Here is a 12975-nt window from a genome sequence, read left to right as displayed (position 1 = left end):
GTGCACATTTAAGAAGTCACCCCCAAAAGGAACAGTAATTTACCAGAGATGGCAAGCAGAAAATAAGAACTGCCCCGGTGTGCAGGGACATTTGGAGCAAATTCATTTACACAGAGAAGCATCAAAAGATTCCTCAACAGGAGAGAACAGAACCAACAAGTGAGAGTTAAGCTAAACACAGTGCCTTGAAATCTCAAGTCTTAGTGTAAAGGGTGCCAGATCATGAAGAGTCAAGGTTAGATATCAGGGTCAAGTCACATGTAACCTGAACATGTAAATTACCTTTGTGGTTTTGGGTTGTTTTGAGTAAACAGCACATGAGGAGGCAATGGAGTGGACTTAAACTGTGGCAGGGAGGTAGTACTGTGGTACTATAAAGCTGTGTTGAAGCTGTGGTAGGGCAGAGATATGTGTGCATTATTTTTAATTGGGGGGGAAGCTTCCATTGACTGAGACTGCTGGGGAAAGTGGTGGTAAGCAGTGCTGGCCCCACTGCAGGAACAGTAACATGCAACAGCAGCTGTCCCTTAGGGTGCAAAATATTCAAGTGTACCAACGAAGCAGCGTGCAGCCTGAAAGCTGTACACCAGCATTCTCTGTGAAGTTGCAAAGGATTGTGGGAGACTGGCCAAGGTGGCTAAATGATGCCTACACCTTTCGCTTGGATTGATACTTAGAAAGAGGCTGTAGACAGAAAGAAATTAGAGGGTTTGATACAGCAATGATAGGGTTCTCTCACACCAATCTAAGGCAGCATGTTCCAGTTCTAAAAGGCATAAACAGAATGGAGAAATTAAGGAACAAAACATACTTTTAACATTATGTAAAAGGTAGAATTGATAGATGACATTAACATAGTCAGTTTAAAATGAACTCCAACCTCCCTTTTCACTATACACAACTGATCTTTGGAATAAATTGCTCTGCTATGATAAAAGCAACAGCACCAATTCACAGAGGGTTAAAAGGGTAGTTATCAGGTTCTTTGTTGACTGATACATTTGTGGTATTGTTAGATGCTACATTTACAATAAGACAGTATTTGTGCTTAGCTGTTTTACATTCTCAAGCTATTGCTCAAGCAAAAAATGTGGTTAAATTATCATGAGAAATGCAGGCATGTTAATTGTACCGCTGGATGATTTCAAAAACCAGTAGGCAACTTCATGGGAGACAGGAAGATCCTTTTCAGTGGGTCAAGGCAAAGGCTGTGAGAGACCAGAAGGGCAGACCACCCAGAACCTAACATCTTTAAGGGTCATCACCACAGTTCTCTTCAGAGACTGTGCCCAGTCTATTGGCCTAAATCTCTGCCTGCATGTCTACAAAATGAATGTGTGTTTTAAACATTATTAGCTCTCGGACTAGCACTTGGCCAGTCCTTGGTACATATGACTTCATGCTATGAGAGTGTGTGGAACATTTGACTGTTTGGAAGTTGATCAGTATTTTTGGAGTAGTAAAGACTAGAAGGTGACATTTTATGAATCATAAGAGGATACATTACCCCAGGGGTGTCAAACGTGTTTCACACCGAGGGCCAAATAGCATTCATGATACCTGCTAAGGGCTGAAAGTGATGTCATTAGGCAGGAAGTGATGTCATTAAACAGGTCATAACCAAAAATAAGCACTTTTTCTCACTTAGGAACTCAGCTGCAAATGACAGAAGAGAAAATATGCAAATCTTGATCATATTTCAAGATACTGGAGGGTCCAATTTTCATGTGGGCTTCCCTGTCAGCAGTAATACCTCAGCACTACTCAGCAGCTGAGGGCCGGATAAAAAGCTTCCACTGATCGGCCTTATGTTTGACACCCCTTCATTACCCAGTCCCATCCCCCCCAAGGAAGGAGGTTTGTATGAGATAAAACATAGGTATGAAGCTGGTGCATGTGACTGATCTACGATTCTGTAATGAGCAGAGAAGGATATGGCCCCTTGCATGCCGGAGGGTAGGAGAAGGTTAACCATTTTGTGGCTTACTTTAGTGAACGAACTAAAGTGAATGGGATGATCTAGTGATCAGAATAAGACTAGCGCTGGGGAGACAGAATGAAGACTGCATTTGTACTCTACAGTGGCATGCAGCTGTTGCCCAACAGAGACACTTGGGAATGGGGAGGTCAGTCCCCCAAAGCAGATACATTGCCAGTAGCCATCTGATGTTTATTTATTTAAAAGGTTTCTATCCCACATTTCTAGACCTCAGTGTGGCTAACAAGTTCACATTCAATACAACTCAATAATAAAATGCCATAAAATACATAACACAAGTAATCAATACAATTCCAAAGTATCTGTGCATACTCTATAAATCATCATAGCAGCATAGTGCAGAATGTAAATTAATAATATAAACTGACTCAAGGTTAAACTGTAAAAGGTTTATTAAAAGTCCAATGAAAGAAAAAGAGGATACCAGAACTAAATGAATGTTGCTAAGAACACACATCACCATTATACACCACCTGAGGATGTACTAAAATGAATGGCAGAGAATGTGCATTGAAATGGGTTAGTTCCTTCCCAACAGTCATAAAAACTGGCCATTCAGAAGGCATCAGTGCATTCCAATGGCCATTCTCCCATCATTAATTCTAGTATGCCCTTGCACTGGGACATATTTCTACTAAACAACCCTCTAACCATATTCACGGTACTGTACATCCACCACAACTGTGCAGCCTTATTCCCGGTCCCCTCATTATGCACACAGCATCTTTTTCTCCCTGTTCTCTCTTATCTTCTTCCCAAAGACACATTTGTATCCCATTAAAAAACCGATTTGCTTCCATTATACAAGCTTCAGCACAGTAGTTTCTCCCACAGTATCATTTGGAGGTGCTCTCCGGGGAGAGAGTCAGCCCAATTGGTATGAAGGGTACAGGCCCTTTGGTCCTAATGATGAACCCAAACGAAAAGCACTGAAAGTTAAGAAATTCCAGAAATGTTGAGGAATTAACTGCCACAGCCATGAACTGGGCGTTGTGCCTTAGTGTGAGCCTGGCTGGCAATTGTGTGTCTGGGCCTGATTCCCTTCTCCTTCATGGACTTTTAAAAGTGGGAGTCCAGAGGGCGGGGGCAGAGTCAACATAATAAATGCTCTCTTGTCCCCTTACACTGTTTGCTTTTCCTGAAGCCATAAAGTCATAAATGGAGGAAACAGCTGGTTAATATTTGAATAAACTCCTGGGAATATTGAGCAGATAATGTGGAATAGCCCTGCCTCTTTCTTCAAGCCAAGATGTTTCAAGGATACTCCACGACAGCATCCTGAATGTAGGCCTAGAAAACTGTCCAACAAGTCTGCCAGTTCTCATACAGCTTCTGTTGCTCTGCCTCACAAGGAACGTTCTCATCAGTGAGGCTAAGAGTATCTCTTGGGGTGGTTTTGAATATGAGACCAAAGGTCAGCAAGTCAAATGGTCCAGTCAGCAGATACTGTGTTGGGCTTGGACTGGGAAGCCGTAGGTGAAAACCTCCAGTCAGTCATGAAGCTGTAAGTATGGGTGTGTCCAGTTCAGTCACCATCATCTTGCATCCAAGGTTGTTTGTGCATTCTCTGGAGGGGGGATGGGACACAAATGTGATAAATAACATGCCTTTAAGCTTCTATCATGCCAATTGTGCACATATATGGAATTTTAGCATATATTTATAAGGCAATTTATTTAGCATAAAATATAAGGCAATTTTAGTAAGAAGCATCAATTTAATACTGAAATTCAAACAGCCTGCATTATGGGCTAGATTACAAACATGGGCTATGCAAAACACGATTTAAATGTTTAGGAGAGATGTAGTATAGTAGAGTACTCTAGTATAGTAGACTATAGTATAGGAGAGATGTAGTATAGTAACCAAAAGACTCACTAAGCAGTAAATCTACTCAGAGACTTCCCTGGTTCAAACCTCACCTCAACCACAATCTCAGCAGAGATTTCCAAAGATGGGGGCTATGGTATTTAATCCTTTTTTGTTATGTCTGTCCCCTCCCCCCCATGTAAACTGCCTCTCCTCACCCACCATTCCCATTGCTAACATCCAACATAGGTAATAGCAGTTGGGGGTGTGTGTGGTTTACTTCAGGAAAGGGTTAACCCTTCTTCCCTGCACACAATCTTCTAAGCAGTCTCTGGGGCTGCTAATTAGCAAAACAAAAACCAGCAGGAGATCTTAATTATGGATCTCCTCCATCATGTCTAGTCAGGCCTGCAGAGAGTTGAAATGCTTCAAGTTGAAATTGCTGAACTGGGGGGGGGGGGGAGGCCCTAAGCGTCTATTGCTGGCATATGCCACAAGTCTCCCTAGTACAAAGGAGTGTACTGCAAGCTGGGAAATCGATGTCCGCACACAGAAGAGAAGCATTGCAAGCCCCTGGTATTGCCCTGTGGTTGACTGCTGCAAACAAAGCCTGAACATCCGCTTCTTCTTCCACGGAGTCTAATTGAGCAAAATCTGTTATGGACTAACACACAGATTTTCTCACCGCTACTTGAAAAGCTGCACCTGTCACAATGCCCTATGGCACTTTTAGACATACAGGGCCCTTGCCCTCTCTTCCATTATCAAATTGTTCATTGCGTGGCACTTGTGTGATTTGCCCAACCCATCCCACATGTAACAGTGTCCTGCGCAGATTTCATGCAGGTTCACTGCTGTGTAGAACATGATTGTATGTGCTGGTCTTCCCTACTCTTTGTGTGTATGTGCTGGTCTTTGTGTGTATGTACACACTCTTTGTGTGTACTCTTTGTGTGTGTATGTGCTGGTCTTTGTGTGTATGTACACACTCTTTGTGTGTACTCTTTGTGTGTGTATGTGCTGGTCTTCCCTACTCTTTGTGTGTGATTATTACACTGGGAGGGGCATCAAACAAGTATTCCCCCTGGCTTCAGAGAGGCTTTGTTGACACGAGCTCCGCTATTGTACACACTCGCCCAAGGCTCCCACTTTCACTAAGGTTGCTGGTTATATGTCATTATTTCCTGCTTTAAGACAATCTCTCATTCTGGAAGCACTGTGACAATAGGCAATAGGAGTGAGTGGGAGAAATGGGTTGTACAGAACGAGTTTTGCTAGCTCAACTCTGGAGATAAGAGAAAGATAAACTCATCATAAAAAGGGAAATGCAGAGTAATATAAGGCCTTCGGCCCTTCATGAGGTCACAGAGTGTTGTAAAAGATACAGTTAGAATCCTACAGTGACTTCAAAAGCCCAGTGAACAAGCAAGGAGAGATAGCAAGGGAAGACACTCTTCCCAACAGGTGTGAGGGCTGAGCATCAAAAGCCCTGAGCTCTGTAATCCAAATTCTGTAAAAATTCAGTCAATGGGGTTTTTTTCCCTTCTTGGAGGGGCATAATTCCAATTGAAACCACAGTGGGGGGGGGGATATTAAAGCCTCCCACCCCACTGCTGCTGTTTCACTGCATCTCACTAGCACCTGACGAAACATGTGCATATTTACTTACAAGTAGATGATCACACTTTGACTCTTATCAAAGGCCTTTTGGCCAGCCTTTTACAACCACAGTGTCTTGGCACATTGGTGTGCCACGATGGTCTGCAGTTGTACCGTGGGGGTTTGGGGGAGGGTCACATTAATAGGGCCATTGGAGGATGTGAGCCTCCCACCAACAGCATGGTGTGTCTTGTCAATTGTCAAAAAACTGATGATGTGCCTTGACAATTTTAGTACCTTGTCAGTGTGCCTTGAGACAAAAAAAGGTTGAAAACCACTGGGCTAGGCAAATTGAAATGAAAGGCCACCAGAATGGCCCCAATCCTATGAATCCCAATCTCAACAAACACTCCAGAAGGCACCCCCCACGTAGTATAAAGGATAAAAACAAACGCTTGAGCATCTGGTAAAGTGAAACTTAAAATAAAAAAAAAGTCTTGTAAAATTATCTGGTCCCAATAGAGTGTCATTTTGAAAAGTAGGTCCCAGTGCTAAAATGTTTGGGAACCACTGGTGTAAAGATATTTCCATTTTGGCAACCAACTTGGAGAATTTCCAGAGAAGCAGATGGGTTAGTCTGTTGCAGAAAAACAACAACCAAGAGTCTTATAACATCTTAAAGACAACCAATTTATTTCAGCACAGGTTTTCTTGGATGGAAAGCAATCATGCAACCTCATGCTGAAACAAATGTATTTGGGCTTAATCCTATTCAACTTTCCAATGCAGGTGCATCTGCAGTGCAGCCTTGAGGAAAGGAAACAAATGTTCCCTTACCTGGAGGAGGCCTCCATAATTGCCCTCCCCCACTGCAAGATGCAGCGCATGCCCTCTTGACATATTTGCACTGGTGCTGGAAAATTGGGTAGGCTTTGGCCCGTAGTCTTTAAAGTGAACAGAGTGGGACTGACTTCTGAGCATTGGCGTAGCTAGACGGGGTGCAGGGGTAGCAATTGTGCTGGCTGCAAGCTGCCTGGGGCAACTGTCTGGCCACCCGCCCATGCAACTGTGCTCCCCCTGTGATTGCTGCTCCTGCCTCTTGCAAAAAGTGCTAGAAAAACCAGCACTCTGCAAGAGGGGCAGGGGGATTGCAAACTCTGGCCACTTGCTCCAGGGGCTTGAGGAGGCAACTGAGGGGCAAGCAGGAGGGAGCTGGGTGGGGGGAGGTGGTGGATTTTTTTTATTTTATTTTTCAATTTTAAAAAAGCAACCCATGGGTGTGACATCACACCTGGAAATGACTTGGGGAGGGATCATTTTTAACTTTGCCCTGGGCTCCAGGGTGGCTAGCTACACCATTGCTTCTGAGTAGACATGCCTAGGATTATGTTCAAATTCATGTTTACAGTGGTTTTCCAGACTCAGATATACCCCCTGAATGCCAGATTCATTATGTTAACAAAGACCCAGCTATACGGCAGATAACTAAGTTGTCATAAGACAACTCATTCAGGTTCAATGTGTTGAGCTCTTAATTGACTGGTGGGCTTTCTAACTTAAAATCAGGCACTCTGTGCTTCCTGTTATTGGCCTGATAATTTACTTGTAATCTTAACCCCGTGTTGTTGTATTGCATGTTTGTGGTTTCTGTTCATCCTTGTTTCCCTGTCATGAATCCTGCAAAAGCAAGTAAAATAAAAGTTTAAAAAAACAAATGTGATAGAAAACCAAGGCATCAGACTGAAGACCAGCTTCCAGTCTTTTTACTAGATATATTGGTTTTCCAACTGCAGACTGTTTTCTTGCGGGGGGAGGTGAGGTCAGGGATTGGAGAGAGTTCAAACATGTGAACCTTCAAGTGGTACAATCCAGGAAGAGATGTATTGAATTACTATGTGACCTGTGTAGATAGGATCTGAAGAAGAAGTGGGGGTAATTGATAGCTTTAAGGGTTATTTATCCATTCCCAAGACCTGTTCTTGCAACAACAACAACAAAGCAAAAAACCACACATGCTTGTGCATGCGCGTCACACACATACACACACCTCAAAATCCAAATGTAGATTTATAGAGGTGGATGAGATCAGAAAGCTTACTACTGCAACTGCATACAGTGCAAAATAGAACAATTCACCTATCTACCTTTCATAGGTCAGTTTGTGCAACCTAGAGTGACACAAGCAGATGCACTACAGAATGGTACTGACTGAGCCACAAGAATGTACATGCAAATGTACATGTTGTGGGGTGTGCCCAAATTTCGGCAAGCAATTGCACCTACAATTTTGCAGTGGAAATTCATTGCAATTTTATTAGTTCCACTTTCTTGGGAGAATGGTGGCTATTGAGGAGATGTTCCGGTAACTGGATGCGGGAGGCAGGGAAAGAAATTTGACTTTTCACAACCTTTTGACTGAAATGGTCCACCACCATAGCAAGTCGTTTTGCTTCGGGGACAGGTCTGAAGGCACATGATGCTCTTCTATTCCTAAAGCGAAGTGGATCTGGCCCTGTAGGGAGCCATATTGGTCCATGTTCCTCATTTCCTCAAATGTGGAGAAGTTCCAGGAGCTGGTTCAGTTTCCTGTTGAGAAGGCAACACTGCAGAACTATGGAGTTTTTGTAACACTTGTCTTATTTACACATACACAAAAAGAGCTTAAATAGAGGCAAACCAAATGCACTTCTATGAGGCAGCAGATTCATTGCCAGACATCAAATCCCTGGAGATAACTTGAACCCAAAAAGTGCCTTTAACCAACTTCACGGAGCCAATATGGCATTGTGGATAAAGGTTTGTGCTTATACCAGGGAGATCCAGGTTCAGCACCCTTCACTACTTTTAGCCCACCAAGGCAAATACAAATACAACACTTTATCCAGGCAAATGCAAATACACAAAGCATTTGTACAGGCAGGAGCTCTCCAGGGTTTCAGGCAAGGGCCTTTTTCAGCCTACCTGGTTACCGAGGTGCCAGAAGTTGAATCTGGAACCTTCTTCATGCAAACATGTGCTCTGCCACTCAGCTGTGACCTCTCTATATAGTACCCCTTCTTCCCCAGGGCTCAATAAACCTCTTGGTCTTGTGGTCTACTTGGGACTGAAAAAAAGAGAGGGAGAGTACAATATGAGGCAGGTAGGCTGCATGGTGGACCACAGGTTGTACACTCCTGCCCTATCAGATAGCGGATTGATTTTCTATGTGCCTGACTTTGTTCTGCCCAAGAACATAACTCAGGTACACAGAGAGAGCTGGATTGCAGGGGTGATGTGCCAGTGCATGTGTTGAGGGACCTTGGCTCATGCTACTGCTCTTCTCTTCCCAGACACTTTTTCCTTATATGGCAAAGGCAGGTGCCAGCGGCATCCAGTGCCGAAGGCAGGAAGGAACAAAGGTCACCCCGGTGCTCGCTCTCTTTAGGTACAGTTCCTCTCCAAGGTGCTGTGAAGGACCCAGCAAGCATACACGACAACTAAGGTAAGCAGTTCGCTCTGGAGCTTTCAAGAACCTGCTCTTGATACTAACTCTGCATGCTGGGAGGATGGAGGGGGATTTCCTTGCAGAAACAGTCCTTGTGTGTCCTTGCTCTAGCCCTGGGCTGAGCACCAGTCTGGTCTTCTAGGCACAAACAGTCCCTTTCCTTGCTATAATCAGCATGTGTGCATGTTTGAGTGTCTGTGTGTGTGTGTGTGTGAGAGAGAGAGAGAGAGGGAGGGAGGGAGAGGGAGAGGGAGAGGGAGAGAGATATAGTATACGTGTGTGTGTGTGTGTGTGTGTGTGTGTGTGTGTGTGTGTGTGTGTGTGTGTGTGTTGATGCTCTGGAAGTTATTTCAGTGTGAGTTGAGGTTCTGGACCCTTATAACTACCTAAAGGCAGAGTCTGGGATCTTAGCCTGAGGCTGCTTGAAAAGGTACAAGTGTTGCTGATGCATCCAGCTTCAGCTTTCTTGAGTTCCTTCTCAGTTCCCACACTGTTTGGGCTCACATGGGGGTGGGCGTGTGTTCCCAAGCCAGATGAGAGCAGCAGGGCCTAGGAGAGGGGGGTAAAGGGGGTAATTTGTACCCGGGCCCAGGGTCAGAAAGGGGGCCCAGGAGCCAAAGGAGAGGGCCCAAAAAATTCCTGGGACATGACATTTTCCTATCTTACCTGAACTCACTGCCAGAACATAATGCTGGGGCACAACCACGTGCATGCAGTGTTAACTACTGCCGCAAGCCATACACACCAGGCCCAGGAAAGCATCCATGGCCCTCCTTCACAGTATCAAATCTGGGAGGAAACTGGTCTGCTACAGTTGCTCTTTGGCGTGTGGATCCCTTAACCATGAAGGGGTGTATAGAAGCTCAGGGACCCAGCTGTGGGGCTACAGCTGCTGCAGAAGTTCATTTTGATCCATTCTAGTGTGAGCCTAAATAGGATAATGCTAATTTTCCACAATCCATTTTCTATATTTCAAAAATTTTAGAGAGACTTAGGTTTTCCATATTACTTTATCAAGCTGCTAATGCCGCATGGGCAGGTAGACCTGGACTCTGCATCAAGAAACCTAGTAGACCTGAGCTCCAAAGACTAGTGGCTGTCAGCACCCTCTCCTGCCCTATTTTGCCCCTCTCCCATTCTGCCTATTCCCATTGCCCCCCTTCCCATTTGGGAAGGGGCCCAGAAGAAACTTTGTACCCCCTGCTAAAATTCCTCTCATAGGCCCTGGGGAGCAGAGTCTACCTGCTCGGCCTGTACAACCCTTGACCTTGCTTGCTTACTGAAAGCTGCTGACTTAGCACACATACCGCACCATAAAGGTCGAGGAATCAGCAAAGGATTTTTGAAACAGTAAGGAAGAGAAGCACACTGAAGGGAAAAGCCCCGTATATTACAGAGCCATTAAAATGGAGATGCATCAACAGAGAATCCAGACAGTGGAGGTTATCAAGATCAGGAGTGGTCAAATGGTGTGTTTGTGGAATTCCAGGGTGAACTAATCTGAGAGCAGGGAGGACTCTGGCCAAAAGGAGTCAACAGAGAATCAGAAGAAACAATGAGAAGCAATGGGGTTTCCTGTTCCCCTTTACCTGGATATGACATAGGTGGCCATAGGGAAGTTACACCTGCACCAGATCCTGTTGCCCTGTTGCCTCTCACCAAGTGTTTAGTGTGTCAGATGTTTCATGTTCAATAGGACTGAGCTGTAATATTAATATTATATTGCAAGAATTATTCATACTTGTGGATACATGTGTCCTTCCGAATGATCTGCCTGTAGTGTGGAAGTTAACAGAGGAACAGTGAAAATGTACTCTCATTGCCTGCACTATTGCTAAAAGACTCATATTAAAACAATGGAAGGCTAAGTGCCCTCGTAACCCAATGGACTGAGGAGCTTTTAATGTTAGCGACATTTGATTGAATGGCTTATAGATGACAAATGCAAATGGATATATTTGTGGGTATTTGGAAGCCATTTATACATACATACATACGTGTGTGTGCATGATGTGCCCACATCATTTTGGTTATGGGTTAAGGTTGATAACATAGGTAGCTACAACATTTATTTTTTGTATGTCATGTTAATGTGTAGATAAAATTTTCTTTTTTTCATTTTTCTCTATTTTCATTTTCTCTATTTTTTTCATTTTTCTCTATTTTTTTAGTTGATTGTACTTTTTCACTAATATGGGGGGGGGACTTGTGTTAATGTTCTTGTCTAGTTAAATTCTTTTCCGAACCTTTTATCACCATCCTTTCATTGTATCCCTAACATTTCATATCCTCTTGCCTTGCCACACAGACATTCCAAGATGCAGAATGTCCCAATGTCCTTTCAATAGGGGACTTGCCTTGCATTTTCATTCATGGCCATGGTTTGCACATGATATTTGTCAGGCACATAGGTGTGGTATTGTTATTTGCATATGTGTGTGCAGTGTAAAAGCTAGGAGCAGAAAACAGGCTTATATCTGGCCAAGGACCATGTACATCCATGCCACAGAAAGGGGCTTTTAGTAGAGTCTTTTCCCAACTGATGTCTACCTGCAATCAGCAGGCACATCTTACCAGTCAGGCACCACACCATACTGCTTTGGAAACTGGTTGGGGTGTTGCTGTGCAAGGTGTGGTGCTGAGTGTGGAGTGAATGGAAGAGCCGTAGAGTAGCCTGATGTCCAGTGGACTCTCCCATTCTTGCAATCTCATATGTGTGTTCTGTCTTTGCCAAATAAAAGATACTTGGAGACTTGTGACAGGGCTGCAGAGCCTGCTTGAGTCAGCAAAATGTTATTTTATCTGTGTTTGCATATGACAAAAGCTTCTTGATAACTGAAGCGGTTTTGCCCATCCGTTGAGTTTAGTACATGTGCAGCTGAGATGATGATGATTGTGGCAACCTATCATGAACTGAAAACAAAGGAACTGTTCTGAAGGAATAATTCTGTTGAGCTGGTGTAATGTTGTTGTCCCCAAGGGCCAAGGGCATCCAAGGTGTCCTGGGCAGCAGGGACTGCTGCTTACACAGTTCCCAAGCTCTTGTGCCTGAACTTCACCTCTTTACATTCATCCACCTGGCAAACTGCCAAGCCGTCCACCTCCCCCTGCCTGCCTGTGCCTCTCCACCCCAAGGCTCCAGCCACAGACAGGAGGGGAATCTCCAGGTCATCAGGTAGTTTACCCAATTCCCAAGTAGCCCAATTCCCTCTGGTCAACCAATAAGCACCCAATCCAGCAATTTACTTTAAAAGTTTATTAAAGCTTTTCCATGTTAGGAAGTAAGAAGGAATTGTAAGGGGTTATAAGTAGGAGAGAAAAGTAAGAGGACCCCACATGCTCAGGCTGTAAAGGGAGGTTTCCAAACAGTCAGTAAGATGCATATAGTTTAAAGGAAGCAGAAAACAAGAAACTAATGATTTACTATATGATTAAAGTCTTAGAGTTCCACCTCGCAGGATTGGTGTTTCAAATGGATAGAGTGTCCCGCTGCACTCCAGTCACAAAGCACACCACGATAGGCTCACTTGTTCCACTTAGAGTACAATCCTAACCAACTTTCCAGCACTGGCATAGCTGTACCAGTGGGTCATGTGCTGCATCCTACAGTTGGGGGACAGTCATGGAGGCCTCCTCAAGGTAAAGCAATGTTTGTTCCCATACCTTGGAGTTGCATTGCCCTTATGTCAGTGCTTCACTGACATTCTGTCAGTGCTGTAAAGTTGGTTAGGATTGCGGCCTTACATAGTTAATGCTCTCTCTCTCTTACATAGCTAATACTCTTTTAATGCTCAGTCCAAAAACAGACTTAAATCTATTGAGTCATGATCTACTCCTCAGGAGTCTGGAATAGCTCCAAATAGCATTATGTCAGCATTCTTCTTCCCACATTTCTCCACTCACTCCTCTGAGATGATGCAACAGAAAGGGCGTGGGGGGAAGACCACTACCATGACAGCTTGTTTTTATTTTCACATTGCCTCCTTGATAGTACAGGTTGCCCAAAGAATCAGTAACTAACAAAAAAAACCAGTGGCCAACTTGATGACATTCACACAACTGAACAAGAATACTAGTGTTAGCT

The sequence above is a fragment of the Tiliqua scincoides genome, chromosome 1, assembly GCF_035046505.1.
Source record: "Tiliqua scincoides isolate rTilSci1 chromosome 1, rTilSci1.hap2, whole genome shotgun sequence".
Classification (NCBI taxonomy): domain Eukaryota; kingdom Metazoa; phylum Chordata; class Lepidosauria; order Squamata; family Scincidae; genus Tiliqua; species Tiliqua scincoides.
Note: the sequence above shows the minus strand (reverse complement) of the source record.